This window comes from Acipenser ruthenus, chromosome 3 (assembly GCF_902713425.1).
Source record: "Acipenser ruthenus chromosome 3, fAciRut3.2 maternal haplotype, whole genome shotgun sequence".
NCBI classification, from domain to species: Eukaryota; Metazoa; Chordata; class Actinopteri; order Acipenseriformes; family Acipenseridae; genus Acipenser; species Acipenser ruthenus.
The window spans coordinates 88525030-88545834 of NC_081191.1; the positions used below are offsets into that span (position 1 = coordinate 88525030).

At 38.5% G+C, this 20805-nt stretch overlaps 1 protein-coding gene across 4 annotated transcripts in view; it reads left to right on the forward strand.

Annotated features, from left to right (window-relative positions):
* Positions 1–20805, forward strand: part of LOC117394347 (thiamin pyrophosphokinase 1) — a 125236-nt gene continuing 104431 nt past the window's right edge. For all 4 annotated transcript variants that reach the window (XM_059018705.1, XM_033992519.3, XM_059018711.1 and 1 more), the window contains exon 1: positions 1–124. The gene's annotated coding sequence lies outside the window, so the exon portion shown is untranslated. The remainder of the gene's footprint in view (positions 125–20805) is intronic.

Sequence of the window (20805 nt, forward strand, 5' to 3'; positions counted from 1 at the left end):
AGATCTACTTCAGAAACACAGGAAGCGGCAGCGGGGAGTACATTGTGGGACAAAGTACACTGGAGTAGGACGTGATGAGAAGTACGGATCCTAATTTGCTTGTAAACTACGTAGAATATACGAGGTCGGTTGAAAATTAAAATTAAGTTTGTAAATTATACAGCTGTTGTTGCTGCAGTTTGGCATACATGGTATATTATGATTATGAAGCATGTTTCTTAGCTTGCACTTGAAAAATGTTATTTGTAAGTTGGAAGTACAGCTATGGCCAAACGTTTTGCATCACCCTAGCCTAGGCTATATAATTAACTAATTTTGCTTCATAAAGTCGGGTGAAACCTGCAGAATAATGTTACTTTAACATTGATTACATACTGCTTTGTAGTTTTCTATACACGTAATGAAAAACTGACAATGTGACATTTCGAAATCTACATGTACTGTACTAGTAGTATTATGTCTTATGGTAGACTTTTGCGATATTCGTTTGTAGTTTCTTTGATTACATGTTAACTAAAATATCTACTTTTCTTTAATGAGATCTCAATGCTTGCATTCTAGGTAACGCAAAACGTTTGGCCGTAGCTGTACAGTAGATGCAAAACAGAAAATACATATGCAAGTTCATTTGCACGTGCACAAATCTTGACTAAACGGAAATCTGATGTAGGCTTTGTGCTTTCTCGCTTACCCCGTGTATGAATGCGAAAAATGAATTCTGTCTGGCTAATTATTGACATGTTCTTTTTTTTTTTTTTATTCAGTTGCATAACATGATATGCCTTCACTTGATATAGCGCATCGTATCAAAAGTATTATTATTATATATATATATATATATATATATATATATATATATATATATATATATATATATATATATATATATATATATATATGTGTGTGTATATATATATATATATATATATATATATATATATATATATATATATGTGTATATATATATGTATGTATGTGTGTGTGTGTGTATATATATATATATATATATATATATATATATATGTGTATATATATATATATATATATATATATATATATATATATATATATTATAAACAGTAAAGTTGTTGGTAAATATCGTATATTATTATTTATCGTTTATTATTATTATTATTATTATTATTATTATTATTATTATTATTATTATTATTATATCTGCGTTTCAGAGCTGCCTACTAAAGTAAACACCAAATAACATTGTTTCAAATGAAGCAGGGTGCTAATACTGTCAACAACTACTCTTATTTAGTTTCACAAATAGTGTGTATTAAACTATAGCTTACTTATTTAGAAAATACGTTTTTTTGAAGTTTGTTGAACAGTCATTCATGCTAGCGAGTACCTGAAAGACAGACAGCAGGTAAATTGTTTGCGTTAAGCCAATACTTTTGACTGCCACTCCACTCCATATAGTTTTACATCCAGTTCAATTAAAAATGTTAATTGAACTGGATGTAAAACTTGTATATCGGTCAACCCTTTACTTGAACATGCTATAATTAAAGCACTGAGAAAATCGCAGATTTTTTTGTACAAAATTCACGGCAGTTTTGCAGGACAGTATAATTTTTCACGAAATATGCACGTAACTATTTAATAAATTGTATGAAATGTGTTTTTTTTTCTGTCAAAATATGTATAGTAGTAACTCGACCATACATGCACACTTAAGTTGTACCTTCTTTCCATTGCTGTCTTCTACAACGAAATCCCTATGGTCACGGGTACATTCTTCTGGGGTTATTGTGTATAGACATTTTTGTACATTTTGCCACAATTCTCTTTTTAAATCTGGCAAGCGGAGTCTCCAATAGAAATGTAGGAATGTGCTGTCACTCAGTAGTTGGGGCGGGTTTAAAGTATTCAGAACAAGTCAATGATATGTGCAAATCAGGAAGGCGGGACATTGCCCAGCAGCACTGGGAAATGTATTTATTATTTTTATACTAGTTTTTTTAATTGAAAAACGGTAAAGTCAACGTGAATTGATTAACCATTTCCACAGCTTTTCCAGTGTTTTCCGGTGTTTATTGGCTATCCACTGATTTCATTTTTTTTTGTATCGGGGGGGGTTTTATCGGTTAAAACCGAAAATCAGAAGCCCTAAATGTAACTAACATTCTTCAGAAAATAATCATGTATACATTCCAGGAAATTATATATAAATTAAATCTGAGCATCCTCAGATGGTTCTCTGTGATCTCTTTCATGGATTGCCTTTGAGCTGTAAAAACCTGCCCGTGTGCCGATACGCTTAGCTCGGCATCAACTGAGCTAGGGACAACAGACAAGTATCGCTTGGCCATTTTTGCGATGTTGGGAAAGAGTGAGTCTGCAGACCTCCAAAAAGCAGTCAGATAGATCATTACTGCATTCCATTGCATAAAGGTGGTAACCTTCCAATTCAATTTACAGTCCCAGGTGAGGCCTGGTATGGAATCCAACGGGAGGGTATCCAAGTTTAAAATGCGCACTTGTACAGGATCAAACACCCTTATTGCCTTAAGGAACTGGTGTGCTGGCTGGGTGAAACGGGTGTTCAGTTTATCTAAAACTTCAGGGAATGTTTGAATCCACTGGCTTTGAATTGCTGTGTCGTTGCTGTGTTGCTCCACTTTACGTGCTTGGTAACTGTTAATTACATCAGCAACTTTGTTGTACGCTTGATGAACACGAATTTCACGGCTTTCAAACCATTTGATTAAATTAACAGGCTCTTTTCCGTACCGGGCGATTAGGTCGCGTTGTAACTGTATGTTTTCAGAAGTGTCAAGCAGATGTTTCAGCTCATTTTAAAGCTGCTGTGTTTGGGGTAATTGTGATTTCTTCTGCCACAAAAGTCAGGTAAAACTTGTGCATTGTATTCAGCAGTGGCATACCAGCTCCCCCATGTCGTTTTAACTGGTTCAGGTGGCAATTTAGCAGGAAGATCTGAACCCAGAGCTTGGACAGCGCTTTGCAGATGCTGTTTAAACTCAACTTTCTGCTCGGACAGTGTTTGAAAACTTTTTTGATGCTCGCGACAAGTTTGTCGACCTCTGGGAAATTGCTCCTCCAAATATCACTGTCAAGGGCTACAATGTGTGCATTACAGGTAAGATGAACCGAGTAAGGCAGTAATCCCTGAAGCACTTGATTGTATGCCTTGGACATGTAGGACGCATTGTCAGAAATAAATGCAGCGATATCATCAAAGTCCACCTCACGTCGACTTATTCAGACACTTCACAACAGCATGTACAAATGTATTGTAATTAACAGCCTGTAGGTAAACTGTATCAGCGACACAGCTTTCAATGAGTCAGATTCAGTATTTGGGGCCGGACCAAATCAAACCCTGATCGCTCTTGCCAAAGAGTGTTTATGCAATAATATCGCTAGTTTCCATATCGCATTTTCTTTATCACAAACCTAAAACTAGCCATTTCCAATCTGTGAAATGGATGGAGAGAAGTTTTGCAGGAGTAGGATGGACCACCGAAAGCAATATGAAAACAGCTGTTGACCAATCCCCAGCTGGTATTTGTGACATTTTGAAGGGTCAGAAACAAGGCGGTAACATGCGAAAAGACAGGCAGCCAGGGTAGAAAAAAAATAAAATAAGTCTGTGTTGTACTACTGTTTTGTTTGAATATCAGTGAATGAATGCTATTACATACAACTACTACTAGTAGTAGTAATTAGTAGTACATTTCAGAGTTATACGAAAAGGCCTTTTTCAGGGAACAAGTAATGGGTTAACAACTTACAGCTGTTCTGCTGCAATGGAAGTAAATTAAGCCTTGAAAGTTGATGCTAACAATTCCTACAGGTGTCCAAACTTTTGTTGATTACTTACAAACCCTCTGTCTGTATAAAAGCAGTGTTGGAACAGACTGTGTTACTACACCCTCTTAAGCATTATTTGGACAGTATTGTACTGCAGGAAGAAGTATATTGTTCTCATAATGGCGAGAAAAAGGCAATTAACAAAGGAAGACAGACAGACCATTATAACCCTTAAAAGTGTAGGTCTTTCCTTTAGAGAAATTGCAAAGAAAGCCAAGGTGTCAGTGAGTACAGTTTCCTACACCATCAAAAGGCACTTGGAAACTCTGACAGGAAGAGGTCTGGCAGACCCAAAGCCACAACAGAATCAGAAGACAAGTTTCTGAGAGTCAACAGCTTGCGTGATAGGCGGCTCACAGGACAACAGCTTCAAGCACAGCTTAACACTGGTCGAAGTAAGCAAGTCTCAGTTTCAACTGTGAAGAGAAGACTTTGAACTGCAGGTTTGACAGGTCGAGTGGCAGTAAGAAAGCCATTGCTAAGATGACAAAATAAGAAAAAGAGGCTTGCCTGGGCCATGAAGCACCGCCAGTGGACTACTGAAGACTGGAAGAAGGTCTTATGGACCGATGGATCAAAATTTGAAATCTTCGGTTCATCACGCAGGGTTTTTGTACGCCATCGAGTAGGCGAAAGGATGGTTCCTCGGTGTGTGACACCAACTGTCAAACATGGAGGAGGAAGCGTGATGGTCTGGGGCTCTTTTGCTGGATCCAGAGTCGGTGACTTGCACAGAGTGAGTGGCACCGTGAACCAAAACTGCTACCACAGCATTTTGCAGCGCCATGCAATACCCTCTGGTATACTCCTAGTTGGTCAGGGGTTCATCCTACAGCAAGATAATGACCCAAAACATATCTCCAGGCTATGTCAGAACTACCTTAGAAGAAAAGAACAAGACGGTAGGCTTCAAATCATGGAATGGCCAGCACAGTCTCCAGACTTAAACCCCATCGAGCTGGTTTGGGATGAACTGGACAGAAGGGTGAAAGCAAAGCAACCTACAAGTGCAACACATTTGTGGGAACTTCTGCAACAGTGTTGGGAAGAACTTTCCGAACAATACAGTGCCTTGCGAAAGTATTCGGCCCCCTTGAACTTTGCGACCTTTTGCCACATTTCAGGCTTCAAACATAAAGATATGAAACTGTAATTTTTTGTGAAGAATCAACAACAAGTGGGACACAATCATGAAGTGGAACGAAATTTATTGGATATTTCAAACTTTTTTAACAAATAAAAAACTGAAAAATTGGGCGTGCAAAATTATTCAGCCCCTTTACTTTCAGTGCAGCAAACTCTCTCCAGAAGTTCAGTGAGGATCTCTGAATGATCCAATGTTGACCTAAATGACTAATGATGATAAATAGAATCCACCTGTGTGTAATCAAGTCTCCGTATAAATGCACCTGCACTGTGATAGTCTCAGAGGTCCGTTTAAAGCGCAGAGAGCATCATGAAGAACAAGGAACACACCAGGCAGGTCCGAGATACTGTTGTGGAGAAGTTTAAAGCCGGATTTGGATACAAAAAGATTTCCCAAGCTTTAAACATCCCAAGGAGCACTGTGCAAGCGATAATATTGAAATGGAAGGAGTATCAGACCACTGCAAATCTACCAAGACCTGGCCGTCCCTCTAAACTTTCAGCTCATACAAGGAGAAGACTGATCAGAGATGCAGCCAAGAGGCCCATGATCACTCTGGATGAACTGCAGAGATCTACAGCTGAGGTGGGAGACTCTGTCCATAGGACAACAATCAGTCGTAAATCTGGCCTTTATGGAAGAGTGGCAAGAAGAAAGCCATTTCTTAAAGATATCCATAAAAAGTGTCGTTTACAGTTTGCCACAAGCCACCTGGGAGACACACCAAACATGTGGAAGAAGGTGCTCTGGTCAGATGAAACCAAAATCGAACTTTTTGGCAACAATGCAAAACGTTATGTTTGGCGTAAAAGCAACACAGCTCATCACCCTGAACACACCATCCCCACTGTCAAACATGGTGGTGGCAGCATCATGGTTTGGGCCTGCTTTTCTTCAGCAGGGACAGGGAAGATGGTTAAAATTGATGGGAAGATGGATGGAGCCAAATACAGGACCATTCTGGAAGAAAACCTGATGGAGTCTGCAAAAGACCTGAGACTGGGACGGAGATTTGTCTTCCAACAAGACAATGATCCAAAACATAAAGCAAAATCTACAATGGAATGGTTCACAAATAAACATATCCAGGTGTTAGAATGGCCAAGTCAAAGTCCAGACCTGAATCCAATCGAGAATCTGTGGAAAGAACTGAAAACTGCTGTTCACAAATGCTCTCCATCCAACCTCACTGAGCTCGAGCTGTTTTGCAAGGAGGAATGGGCAAAAATTTCAGTCTCTCGATGTGCAAAACTGATAGAGACATACCCCAAGCGACTTACAGCTGTAATCGCAGCAAAAGATGGCGCTACAAAGTATTAACTTAAGGGGGCTGAATAATTTTGCACGCCCAATTTTTCAGTTTTTTATTTGTTAAAAAAGTTTGAAATATCCAATAAATTTCGTTCCACTTTATGATTGTGTCCCACTTGTTGTTGATTCTTCACAAAAAATTACAGTTTCATATCTTTATGTTTGAAGCCTGAAATGTGGCAAAAGGTCGCAAAGTTCAAGGGGGCCGAATACTTTCGCAAGGCACTGTATTTGATTTCCATTGTAGAAAGAATGCCACGAGTGTGTTCGGCTGTTATATCTGCAAAAGGTGGCTACTTTGATGAGTCAAAAATTTAGATTAAATTTTGTTAAACAAAACGATTCCATGATTTCTTTTTTTATCTCCAATTGTTTATTTGTTCTATGCTTTTAATTTCAGAGTACATTGAGACATTAAACTGCGTAAATTTCAATAAAAACTGGAAAAATGGAGGTGTTCTAAAACTTTTGACCGGTAGAGTGTGTGTGTGTGTGTATGTGTGTGTGTGTGTGTGTGTGTGTATATATATATATATATATATATATATATATATATATATATATATATATAACAAGAATACATACATGGGAAACATAAATAAAACATTATTTAGAAAATACGGTAGGGAACAAACTTCAGCTCAACCGCCGCTGTTGATCTGAAGTTTCTGGGAGCATTTGAAAGAGCTTTTGAAATGGCAGCATGTTCATTTTGACATTTGCATTATTTAATCACATATCTCTGATCGTATTTGTTGAGTTTATGTAACGTTACATCGGGTGGTCAACAGTTCAATTCTCATCGGAGCAGAGACAGGCTAGTTTTTATATTTTTTGTTTAAATTATATCACACTGCATTAATCTTTTTCAAAATTAGCGAAACAAAATAAAAGTAAAAGGTGAAAAAAACTTCTCCTAATTCTTATGTATTATAAATTGTTTCATCTTTTTTTAATTGAAAGTTCCAGAAACTGACAAATTAAACATGCACACAACGTTGTTCTGCCAGAGAAACATCTTTTAGAGAATCCCCTTTATCATATTCTACATGCAACAAAACTGTCACTGTATATATAATAGCAAATGCTTACCTACACCTTAACCTGCTAATTTCAAAGTAGGTGCTTTGAATGACAGGCTATAGCTGGCAAATTAAAGTGCACATTCGGCCTGATGATTGACAGTCATTTAAACGAATGAGAGAATTCTAGCGCTGCTTCAGCCAATGAGATCTGTCAGGACAGGATGAAATGACTGACGGTGAAACTACACTAGCCTATTAAGGAACCACGGATTTGACTGACAGCGACCCCCAGCCATTCAGAGTGGAACGGAGATGGGACAGACAGCAAGTATAAAAACTACACAGATGAGATGATTTCTTAACTTATAATTTTTGTTAAGAATAAAAAAAAAAAAATAGCGAGTGGTTTTACCTGCGTTTATCCTATATAAATTGATTTCAGTCAAACTCATATTTTTGGGGAATTCGACGTTTAACGACCTTTACCGATTACAATCGAAAAGTAGCAAGCCTACTTATATACAGCTTTGTATATAATACGATCAACATGTTATTTTCCAGCAATGTCTATAGCACGTCATATTGGCAGAACCAAAATACTACCTAAACACAACGTCGCCAGAACGTAGTGTGTTAGCTGGGTGTAACCTTGTTTATCATAAATAGGTTTTTCAAAATGTTAAAATCATTTTATGTTGCATCATTGGCACACCAAGTTTACAGAGTAAATTTGTTTCTGGGTTTGTACTCCCCCGGTCTGACTTATCAGTTGCATCATCAGGATATAAACTTATTTCTTCAACACGTCAACTAAACATGTTTACTCGGGCTGGATTTTTTTCTTTTTCTTTTTTGAAAATCACTTTATTTGTTACAGATCATAATAGCACTGTATTTTTTTTTTTAATTAATAGTTGCCTTACTACACCAGTAAATTAGGACTAAAACCCTGCATTTTATTTCTAGTATTTTAACAAAACAATCCCATTTACTATAACAGTTATACAATTACTCAATATTATAATGAATATCTCTTCAGATTCTTCGTAAACCTTTCAGACCTCAGGACGATTTCCCCTTTTCTTAATTTAATTTTATTTTACATAAAAGGGATATTATATTACGTTGTATTTAAAAAAAAAAAAAAAAAAAAAAAAACACCAATGCCACCTCAATGTAATGCAGTAGTTATTAAATATATAAAATGTACTGAAATTATAAATATAAATGATATATTTCCCCAAAGCCCAACTGGCTCCATTTAATTACCTGTAGCACCTCAATTATACATCTGTCAATGCAAGGAGTAGGCATGAAAGGTTTGTAAAGGTTGTTATAATTTTGTCCTGAACAGCTTTGGAGATACTGTCATTTTTTTATCCAATGTTAAATAAAAAGGCAAAAGTTCATAACGAACTAACATTCTAGTAAAAATAGAACATCCCTTGGTAAAGTTACCTCTTGTTCTTCAGTAACATAATTTAAGGGTTGTTCCAGTATTGCAGCATTCACTAGAAAAGGGACAATTGTAAGTGAATATGAGTATTCATAACTCAACTTAATCAGGTTTGCTTGTACCCAAGAGGTTTCAGCCTACTACCCTGTAAGTCTTTGATGGAAGAATCTGAACGTTCGAGTGGTATAAATCACGCGTCCCACAGCCTGTGAAAGTGGCTGCATCAGTTACTGGCAGGTTGTAGGAGGGTAGGTCATCTCATTGATTGGGAGAGTGACTTTTGTTCCTGTCATGACTAAGAACTGGAAACTTGAATTAATGCAGCGTTGAATTCAATCACACCATGATCAGTGAAGCAGCTACATGTTTGGTAAAAATCCCCACTGTGCCAAGAGCCTGAAACTCTCCCACATCTTTCTTTCTCTCAGCAGTAGGGCACCCAGTGTTTGACACTACTTTTTCTTGTTAGGAAGAGTTCTGGGATCATTGATCTCTGCATTGTGCTGTGCTTTGCACATAGTTTCTGTATGAACAGCTGTGTTGCTATTTTAATATGTGATTTTCTGGTGCTGCCTTGTTTTTAGTGTTATTAAATTAAAATAACATTTAATTTTATATTTATTTCCCCCAGCTTGGGATGCATATTCTCTGTGACAGGATATACTATAGTGAAGGTCCATCTCAGGGGTTTCGCTGTCGCTCATCACTCTCGTAATTTGCGAATGTTTTTTGAAAGTGACGACAAAAAAAATGTGGAATCGTCACTAGTGACGATCGTTTCTGTTTGTACTATAAAAAAAATCCCTTTTGTTAGTCACACACGTCGTCTCGTTCTTTAAAAGAAGGGATCGCTAAACCATAGAGTCACTGCTGCTGATCAGATCAGCGCCTCGGCTTCATCGATTCATTGACTCTGCAACGTTCTCATCCCGTGGTAAGCGACGTAAATGCAGTCAGCCATTCAGCGTCTTAGTTTCATGTTGCGTGTCAGTTACCATGGTAACCCGGACCGCTTTATGAGGCTGTACTCGGTGCTGCTGTAGCTTTCAGCCTCGCATTATTCTTTGCAACCTGACAGCTTCTGCCGCTGCGCTTTCACGATTACAGAGAGTTCTGCTCAAACCTTTGCATCCGCAGTGTTCGCGCCATTGCGCCAATGTCCCGCTGAAATTCTCTTAACGCGCTCGTGTGTCCCCCTTCCCTGACCAGAAGCAATCAATACCAATACGCAGTAAATGAATGTATGTTGTATTACCATGACATGTCTGACGACAGGCTAATCTTTTTTACTTGTTTGTTTACACTTGCGTTTTCATAATTAAACTCCCGTGGTTTTATTCTCCAGTCCAGTATAATGCGCTCACACCCGCCCTGGTTACACAGGCAGTTTCACAGTAAAGCCTGGACAACATCATCAGGCTTGCTAACAACATGGCCCGGCGCAAATATAACCTCGTATCTGTTACACCCGACCATTACTTCTGGAAGAATAAGTAATAAGCTTCGGCAGTGACTGTTGAAATATAGGTTATTATAGTTGTGCTTAAATACTGTCTGCAGAAGATTTGTGAAACGAAAACGCATCATTACCTAAAAAAAGAAAAAAAGTAGCCTACGGTAACGTTATAAAATATGTGAAACGTGTCTTTTCTATGACCAAAAATGCTAAAATTCAGGGCCGAAAGTATTCCGTATATGTTAAGCACCAACTGTCTCTTGACAATTTCGCCAGTAGGCCTATAACGAGCAGGATAAAATTGTATATATACAGTGTATGTGGTTTTATACGGCACTGTATATATGCCTACAATACATTTTGCATTGAGAAAACACCACTGGAATCGGAATAAAGGAAATTATTATGTAATACAGTTCACGTGCAGCATGGTTTTGGTAAATATCATTTTCTAAACTATATAATTATGTGCAGTATTAAAATAAGTTAAAAACATAGCAAATCAACAAAACCAATGAAATACATAGTGTATATTTGACATTTTATTTGTAGTGTTCTGTGTAACACGGACCATCGTTTAACCTGAAGCAGATATACTCATTTATCATATTATCAACAACACCAACGTGTAAAAATAAAGCAACAATTGTTTTGAAAACTGTCCAAAATATTTACTTGGTGGCTAAGAATGAAAAATGTCAAGATAAAAATGTCATTTTTTTATATGGAAATTGTCAAAATAAAAGGGGAAGCTGGAAGAATTTACCAGTTAGGACAACTGCATTTAAATACTACTACTATTAAACTGTATCTGTTGGTAATGTGGTTTCTTCTAGCAGTTTTCAAACTGGTGTACTCGAGAAAAATTCTGAAATGGCAGACAACGCATTTTATTTAGTACCACTTACCAATCTATTGCAAACTTTTGTCACGTAATCAGCGTTTAATCGCTAACACCAGACTGACACGCTGTGACAGCGTTCAGTGCACACATGGCTAATTTACGTATTAAATATGTACATTTTAAATAAGCCCTGTTTAAATGTAATATAAACAGTTGGGCGGTTACTGCAGTTTGTCTGGGATACAAAAAAAGACATTTTAAAAAACTAAGCCTAGTCTTTAACTCATTTTATTTCTTGTGTGCGTTCATGCCTGCAATTCGATATTTTATTCTTTTCAATGACCCGATTTTAAAGTTTATTGTAACTTAAGTACTACATTTCAAAATACAGAATGTATGGCCAATCGGAAACCAAAGTATTGTCATGCGGTCTAGTTTGACAAGCCGTTACGTCTGGTGTTAGAGTAGTTTTAGCTTTCAATCCAGTGAAAAAATGTGGATTGTTTGCTCAATACTAGTACATTACTAGCAAATGGCGATCAAGGCGAAATACCATCAAAGGTTGAAAATGCCAAAAATGTCTTGCGACTGAAGCTCTCTCCAATTTCCCTGCCATTATCAGTGATTTGTGTGGTAACAAGCAGGGACATCTATGACACTGATACTAGGTAAGCGTTTTATTGTTGTTTTTTAATTAGCATCAGTACTGTACGTTTTAGTCACCAATAATTAAAAAATGCCAGTAATATGTTTTCGTATTGAGGCCAGCTGTAGAGATGCGTAGATAGTGAACTTTACCTTCTTTTCTATAACTTTTATCATCAATATAAATACATGATTGCGGTAAACTTGTGCACGCGAATTAAGAAACAAAACTGTTAGCCAATACTGTAAATTGTCGCAGAAGAAAATCCACTCGTTTTTTCAGCGTGGCCACAGCAGAGTGAAACAGAACAACAAGTTGTAGAAAATGAAGACTTGGATTCGGAACACCAGAAAAAAAGAACAAATAAAGCTCACACGTGTCAGATAACAAAAAAGAAGCAGCAAAGTTTCAGCCTTATTGGAAAACTCTGTTTCCATGGGTTGTATTAATATTCTAACACTGTTTTTTTTTTTTTTCTTTTTATTGTAAAAAGACATACATGGTATAAGTAATTCATAATGCATTCTGTGTCTGTATGTAGCTTTTCAGGGCAAATAAATCTGGTTCTTGAGTTTTAATGTTCTAAAACTTTACAGCTCTACATTACCAATTTATTTAAACTGTAGAGCATTATTAAAACGGTTTAAATTAAATAATTGTTTTGGTCAATACAGTGATTTAAGGTATCAAATAAAAACAGGATTCATAACACCCTTGAAGACTTGAGCTGTGCGCCAGTAGTGACTACTGAATATCTGGAGTGACTAATGTTTTTAGAAAGGATTAGTCACTAGTGACTACAAAAATCTAGAACCCAGGGGTAACCCTGGTCCATCTAGTTACAAAACCATTAGTCAAACTATTATATTTAAGAGAACCCACTCTCCAAGACTTATGAAACATAGTATGGATATTTTTAATCTATGGTTTCACTAATGATTGCAATATGTTGAGATCCAGTTTATGATACATTTGTTAGAAGTAATTCAGCATGCTATGAATGTAGGTCAGTTTTTCCACTTGGACACTTGTACATTTTCAAACTGTTTGGAATTTCATGAGCCTCTGGATCTCAAGAAAAATGAAAGTAAAAACCAGTAATTTAGTTTCCTGTCGGAAAGCTTGGAACTAAAATAAACATGCCAATATACTGGCCTCATCAAATGCAAAAGATATGGTTTTGTGATTCTGGTGACAATTTACCATATTGGGGCTTTTTTTTATTTAAATGTTTGTGGAGACAAACTACCAAGTTTGTGATGAAGATATGATTTTTGAAATGAGTCATTCAGAAGCTGTAACCAGTATAATACTAAAATTTGATTAGGGATTCCTGAGAGTGCTTCATGCATGGTTGATATGCACATAAGTCATAGAAGCAGCAGACTCTAAATACATACCGTGCTTTCAGTTTGGGAGTTTCTCCATGGTGACTTCATTATACACAGGATGAAAAGTTAATACAGATATGCATTGCGATTTCTTGAATTTAGAAATCCTTTATTTTCATTTTATAGTTAGTGTATTTTTTATGCTTTTACTAGTAGTTTTTTTTTTTTTTAGCAGTTACCAAGATAAATGTTCAGGGTCCTGTGCATGAGTGAAACTGCCAGAATAGATGATTTAAAAAATATTTGGACCACCGGCTCTGATCTGTGACACTGGGGGCGTTGCTCACAACGTGCCTCTGCGTGAGCCGATTCGGGGGCCGATGCGTTCACAGTAGAGCAGGAAAAAACAGACCAAACCGTCTCAAAGTAGCATCTGGAGCAGGCCACCTTTGAGATGGCTGGGATTAAAATGGTTGCATTTACACAACCAAAAAAAGCCATTCTATGAGCACGGCCACCTCAAAGCTGGCATGAAAGTGTCAGTGTAAACGGGGTACAAGTGAAGTACTACTGTAAGATTCACAGATCAGCTAGATTTCAAGCCATTGACAATCTGGTAATGCAAACGATTGTAACATAATACCCTCCCAAAACACTTTAATAAAAACAGTAATGAGTTTTCATTAGGATAAAAAAAGTCCCCCTTGATGTTGTTCTGCATCACTTTAATGTTCTATGTCTTTATGTCTGCAGATCAGAAATCCTTCTTTTAATCCTGTTCAATTTCCCCCTTGAGATCAGGCAGTGTGAATTGAGTTGCTCAACTATGACACAGCCTATGTTTTAGGCCTTCACTGAACTAGGTTTTATTGAATTGAAACAGCCTTTCATGAGGCTTCACTGCTAAATAAAAAGTAGGCCTGAAGATCTCACTTTTTTGGAAATCTTTGATTAGATAGCGATGAGAATGATACTCAGAATTACTTGTGTTTACGGTACAATGATGAGCTGTTAATTGGTAGTACATTAACAATATTTTAAATGTGTTCTATATATAAAAACAAACAGGTTGAAAAAAAAATTGCAAACACCCATGATGTGAAGTACAGACTTTTGTTTGTAATGGATTGCCACTTGCTTGACTGATGAAATAATCAAATATAAAAGCTGCATTTCACTGTTGAAAGTTATTTGGCAGGTGTTGGTTTTTTTAATTATTTTTTTAAACCAAGCAAATTACTGATCTTTCACAAGGAACAGTCTCAAAATGTGATGACTAATTCTCTGTGGGTAGGGCCTGGAGTTATTCACGGGGCGTTTTACATTCATTATCCTGCAGTTGTCCAGTAGCCTCCAGTGGATCCATATTGTCAAATAAGAGCTACGCATTGGGCTAATGAGTACTTATGGTAGTGTTTGGACAAACATGGGTTTTTCATGTTCAGATATTATTTCAAAGTTAAAACAAATATCTATCTCGTATACGCCCGTCACATATGCACCACAACCTCTTCAGCATCGTTAGTTTATTATTGAACAGAGAAGATTAGTTCAGATATTGTAGATCCTACCAAGGTTTTCATACACTACGATGTATGAGCTCCGTGCTCTGCCATTGCTGGTAGTGTGTTGATATATAAATAAATCCTGTTAGCTTGCGGGGCGTTTCAACTTCAACCTCAGTCTCGATCTGCCTGTCACTCAGCAGCGAATGCACTCACCCACAATTTGTTTGAATATTAGTCTCCAAAATTGTTATTTGACTAACATTTTCCACTAGAATTCCTAAAATTAGACTTGTAGTCAAAATGGTTGATTACAGAATTTGACAGTTTCACTTACTATCACTACAGCCATTACTGCAGGACTGAAAGAACCGACATTGTGGAACTAGTAGGAGGCAGTAAGCTTGAGTTAGATTAATTACAGGCAGCAGAAAGGTTGGAGGTACAGATTTGAAATATCAGCTCAGCCCATATGCACTGTGTGACCTTTACCAGCTCATGAGATTTTACATCCCTGCCAGGCTTTCGTGGGGAAATAATAAGTACTGTAAAATATGGTGTGTGAATTGGGCAGGCTGTGGGGTCACAGTAAATCTTTAGCTCATATTACAACCTCAAGGATAAGGTTACATTTTGTCAGTATTGTAGAGTAACCAAACAGTTTAGATTCTTTATGATGTGTGTTACCTTTTACTTTTTATTTCAAGACTATTTTTGTCAGACCATTTTTTTCAACATTTTAAATTATTGCCATTTGATCGTGCTTTTATGGTTTAGTTGTTTTAAGCTACTACAAATAAAAAAACGCAGCCCTTGGCAATACATAAATAAAGACGCCCTTTGCAAAGCACATCTTTTTTTCTTCCTTTACACTTTTGTTCTCTTTGTGTTTGGTGATCGGATGGCTGATTTGTTTTAAACTTGACTTTCCTGTCCCTTAGCTAGAAGATGCAATACACTGTACACTAGCCTGAAGTAGCATCGATCACGGGTTCCTACCAAGGACAAAAGTGTATTCAATTAGTATAGCTGGGAATTCGCTTTATTATTGAAGTCAGATTTATTAAACCCAATTCATTGAGCAAGATTTGGTTTAGAAGAAAGAAAACATGAAGGAAAAAAAAAGTTGTAGGGCTTAACATCAGCTTTATTATTATTATTATTATTATTATTATATTTGACTGAATCATTTTTATGTCATAAACCTAAAGTAATACAAGGATAGTACACAGCAGTTTGCAAGGAATTGTATAACGCTATGCATTGGTTTTTGTTTTGTCTCCTGTACTTATTTTATTAAAAAAGAATGGTGGCCAAATGAAGCAGGCAGGACTTGCGGTGATTTGACACAAACTAAAAACTTAGTGGAAATCCAGTTTAAGAAAGCTGCACAATATCTGTAGATAATCCTAAAATTCTAGGTGATGCAAAACTTTTTGTGCAAGGCCACATTTGAACTCGGACAGAAACATTTAAATATACCCAACCATATTTATAATATTAGGTTATTTCCATTTGGAAAACTAAGTGGAAATCCACACTACCCAAAAGGTGCTGCCAAAATAACATGAGAAAAAGGTAACATGAGAACAATAGTCCTGGTTCTATAACTTTCCCTGATAAGTTTCATGTTGTTCACAGAGGGTAATTTTAGGAGGCACGACCTCCATCCAAAATACAGGGATGTGCCAGAATTCACTATCACTTGGTTCCCAACCTTTTTTCTCTTGCACATCATCAGTGGGCAGACTCATTGTATGTAACGGAATCTGGGTCCATTAAAGAACCGCTCACCCTAGCAACTGAGACCTGCCATGCAAAGGGTCCTAATGATTTTATAGCACAACAAGAATATGCCACGACTACCTCTGACAAGAGATAGCTTCCAGAAGAATAAAAAGAATTAAACTGAAAGCTGCGTGTCTTCTCCATTTCTTGCCTCCGGCAAAATGCTACAATATATTTTTCCCTCCATAATGAATTATACAGTGTAACGCCAATCACATTGAAAATATACAAAAAAAAAATGCAATTCTCAAGTCTGCAAACATAAGTGCCTAATTTTGGTTTGAAACTGGAAAATGAATGGTTACTATGCAGAGGCATGATGGAAGATACTATAAAGTAACTGCATCTGTATTTGTCACCTTTTTTCTTTTTATAACTCTTATGTGCAAACTCCATGGCCAAACATGTATTTAAGAAAAATCAAACTGTGCTCAGTTCTTCTCAGTGCTGTAAAGGAGCAGGCCGGAAATGTCCGCTCCGTGCTCCGTGCTCTGCTCCAGCAACTACCCGCTTTGCTTCCCCACATTACATACAATTGGCTCACTCCGCTCTGCTCACACTCTCTGCCATGATCAAAGAAGTCACTAGGTAATGTTTCTCACCAAAAGTAGTTTATTACACAGAAAACAGAAGTCTCCACAGTATTACAGTACTGTGCATGCATAGTACTGGGTGACACTCAGTGGCACTGAGAATCACAAGGGACTATTCCAAAACAGCAACATTAATACACACATCGTAACACTACTTTGTACATATTCATACTTCACCCCGTCCTCAACCAATAAACACACATTGATTAGCATCCATATCTTCCGTACTGTATCTAAACTTAGTTAACGCCAAAATCCAGTTTCAGATAATCTTCAGTACAACACACATCAAGGAAAAACCCACCTAACTGGTTACCTTCTGCATCAAGCACGCACACAGTTCTGCACTCAGTAGTTTTTCAATGCTACTACTTTATTGTATCACACAATACCTGGTACCCCTAACATTCCTACAATTCCTGAATGTTACAAAGTCAACTAAAATGTGATGCATGGCGAGTGTCAAATAACGTTCACAAGAAGCTCTTTTTACTCCCAAAACAGTCTGCGTTTATTAAAGCAGGTTAATTCCACAAAATAAATAGTTCTCCCCTATACCAGCAATGGTATAGGGGAATTCAAAACATGATGGGTTTGCAGTCTCAAACAAAAATACACCCGATAGCCACAATCCTCCGTGCACGAAACTGCGCTGTGATCATGGTCTGAGTGTCCGTGCTTCGCTGGGCAGTGATGTGTTGAAGTGTGGTTATGAGCTGGCTCTGTGGCTCTCCATCTCACTTGTCTGCAACAACAAAGCCAAACAAAATAACAATACAGGCTCCGGCTGTAGGTCCTGTCTCAGCGTAAGGGGGCGTACCTGAGTAGCTGCGTCCCCTTTGTACTACCCAACTCCTTCCTGCAATCAGCTCAGCGCCCTGGTGTAACCAATCGCTGCTTGGCCCATAGCTGATCGCATTTGAGTCGTTTCATGTACTGACAGCTACGTGCCCCCACCATCAAATCGGCTTGTCTATGGGGAAGTGTACCACCAACCTTACACAGCGTACTTTCTGATCGGGAGGGAGATTTACAACATTGATTCTTGCTCATTATCACATATCTCACCCCTCGGAGTGATGCCGAAGGAACACTCGGCCAACTCTACATTTCCCAATGTTCCCCCCCCTCCCTTGGGGGGGAAAAAACAGCGTTTTGATGCTCCTTACCGGCACAGTGTTTTACAGTATAGTGGAAGGGTTGCAGCGCCAGATACCATGAGTTATCCTGATGTTATTGTCTTTCATTGTGTGTAACCACCTTAAAAGAGCATTATCAGCGACAGAGAAAGAATGCCCCAAAAAGTTATAACAAAGAGCGTGAGTAGCCCATTTGATGGCTAAACACTCCTTCTCAATAACGGAGTAGTTAATCTCCATAGGAGCCATTTTTTGCTCTAGTAATTGATAGGGTGTTGTACCCCGTCAACTTGTTGGGACAGGACGGCCCCTAGACCAATCTGGGAGGCATCGGCCTGAAGGATGAACTCTGCTGAAATCTAGTGAAATCAGAGCGGGAGCTTGACAGGATCGCTTCTTAATCATATCAAATGCACCCTGACACTGCCCTGTCCATTTAACTATTTTTGCAGCAGCCTTTCAGGTGAGGTGATCCAAGTCATTATTTTATTACTGTATCATCTGAAAAAAGCTCTGCAAATGTCTGTGATATTCTCTGAGCGCTGATGCAGTCACAGCCAGCTTGTTTCCTTATGGCCTCCATTATCAGATGCCAGGGGCAAGTATGACTATTCATGAGATACGTCCCTTTTTTTTTTTTTTTTTTGTCTCGGCTCCTGTCACTCCCACTCGGCCATTGAATGCTTTTCTCGGCTTTTTCCAGAGAAGAAACGACTAGAAACTCGTTTTTGCATCTTTTTGATTATGTTGGACAGATAGGAATAATTGCAATGTCGGACCAGGTCCGACATAGGACCGCAAAAGGTTAGAGACTGTAGGATGGCTGAAAGTCTAACAATATGCTCCTCCCAGGTGGTGCTACAAATCACCACATCATCAATGTACGCGGCTGCATACTGATGATGGGGAGCTAAGACCTGGTCCATCAGTCTCTGAAAGGCTGCGGGAGCTCCATGCAACCCGAAGGGCATGGTCTGGAAATGGAACAAGCTATCTGGGGTAGATAAAGCAGTTTTCTCTCTCAAGCTCTGAGTGAGTGGAATCTGCCACTGTCCCTTCGTCAGATCCAAGGTCGAGATGAACTGCACCTTACCCAGTCGGTCGAGGAGCTCATCCGCTCGGGGCATATCCTCCACCTCCTTCGAACAGGACCCCTGCAGCTTTCTGGGATCCGGTACTGCCTCTCTTGAACCTTGACACCTGCTGGAGTAATAATAGCATGTGAAATAACATTTAGTTCTACCGGGCAATTCAGAAAAACATCATTAAACCTTTCCACTAACTGGTAGAGCTTGCGTTTTCTGATCTGGAAGTAACTGTTCTCCCATTAGAATGTTAGTTGTAGCTGGTGGACTGACAGTGGGAACAAAATCCTCTTCTAAACTGTCACCAGCTATAAATAGGGCCTCCCTTTCTTTCCAGGGTTTTAACAAGTTAATATGATAAATTTCGGTCTTATTTTGGTGATCGGATTGCCTAATTAAATAGTTTTCATTACCAATTCCCTGTATCACCTCATATGGCCCCTGCCAATTAGCATACAATTTAGATTCTAATGTGGGAAGTAGCAACAGTACCTTATCACCTGGCCGAAAAGTCAGACTCCATGTTTGTTTGTTGTACTGCTGCTCCTGGTGATGCTGAGCTAGTTTTAGATTCTTGTGCCAAACAACCAACCAATTCTAGGCGCTCTCTTAACATGATTACATACTTGACTATGGATTTTGGAAGTTTTTGTTTGCTCCTCCCACCCTTCTTTCACAAGATCGAGGATACCCTGTGGTTGCCTCCCATGTAGCAGCTCAAAGGGAGAGAACCCGGTCGAGCTCTGAGGCACCTCCCTCACTGCAAACATCAGGTAGGGGAGGAGTTTAGCCCAATGTTTCTGTTCTTGGTTGACAAACCGCTTCATCATCTCTTTATAATAAATTTCTGTGATCAGTGACGATTTCTTTCGGAACCCCTACTCTCGCTATAATCTGTACTAACTCTCGAGCAATTGCTGCGGCACTAGTGGCTCTCAATGGTACTGCCTCTGGATATCTGGTTGTGTAGTCCACCACTACCAAAATGTGTGTATATACAGAGTCAAACTGGCTCAATGGACCCACTATATCTATATCAGTGCATTCAAAGGGACCTGAGATCAGGGGCAGTGGGAGCCAATATCCGTTCCCTAGTCTTATCACTAACCAAATGTCCCGAACATGGGACATCATGAGTCAACCGCATGATCTCACGTCGAAAAGACTGGGGAACGAGTAATTGTGTTACAATCTGACTTGTGCTTATGGCTTGGGATACTCTATACAGTAAGTGCCCGATAATAATGTGATGAGGATATGTAAGTGGCCAGTTATCCTGCCCCCAGATGTGTGCCAGCAAAGGATCTTTTTTTATGCCAGGGGCAAGTATGACTATTCATGAGATACGCCCTTTTTTTTCGGCTTGTCTCGGCTCCTGTCGCTCCACTCGGCCATTGAATGGTTTTCTCGGCGTCTTCCGGCGAAAAAACGACTAGAAACCCGATTTGTGCGTTTTTCTGATGATGTTGGACAGGGTCCGACATTGGACCGAATAGGAATAATTGCAATGTCGGACCTCAAAGGGTTAATAAAACAGTAAAGCCAGTCTCCGGTAAGACCATGGGAGCAGCGGCAGAAGCTATTGGGAATATTTTCCTGCTGCATGCCGATGTGTTCCATTCCCGATTTT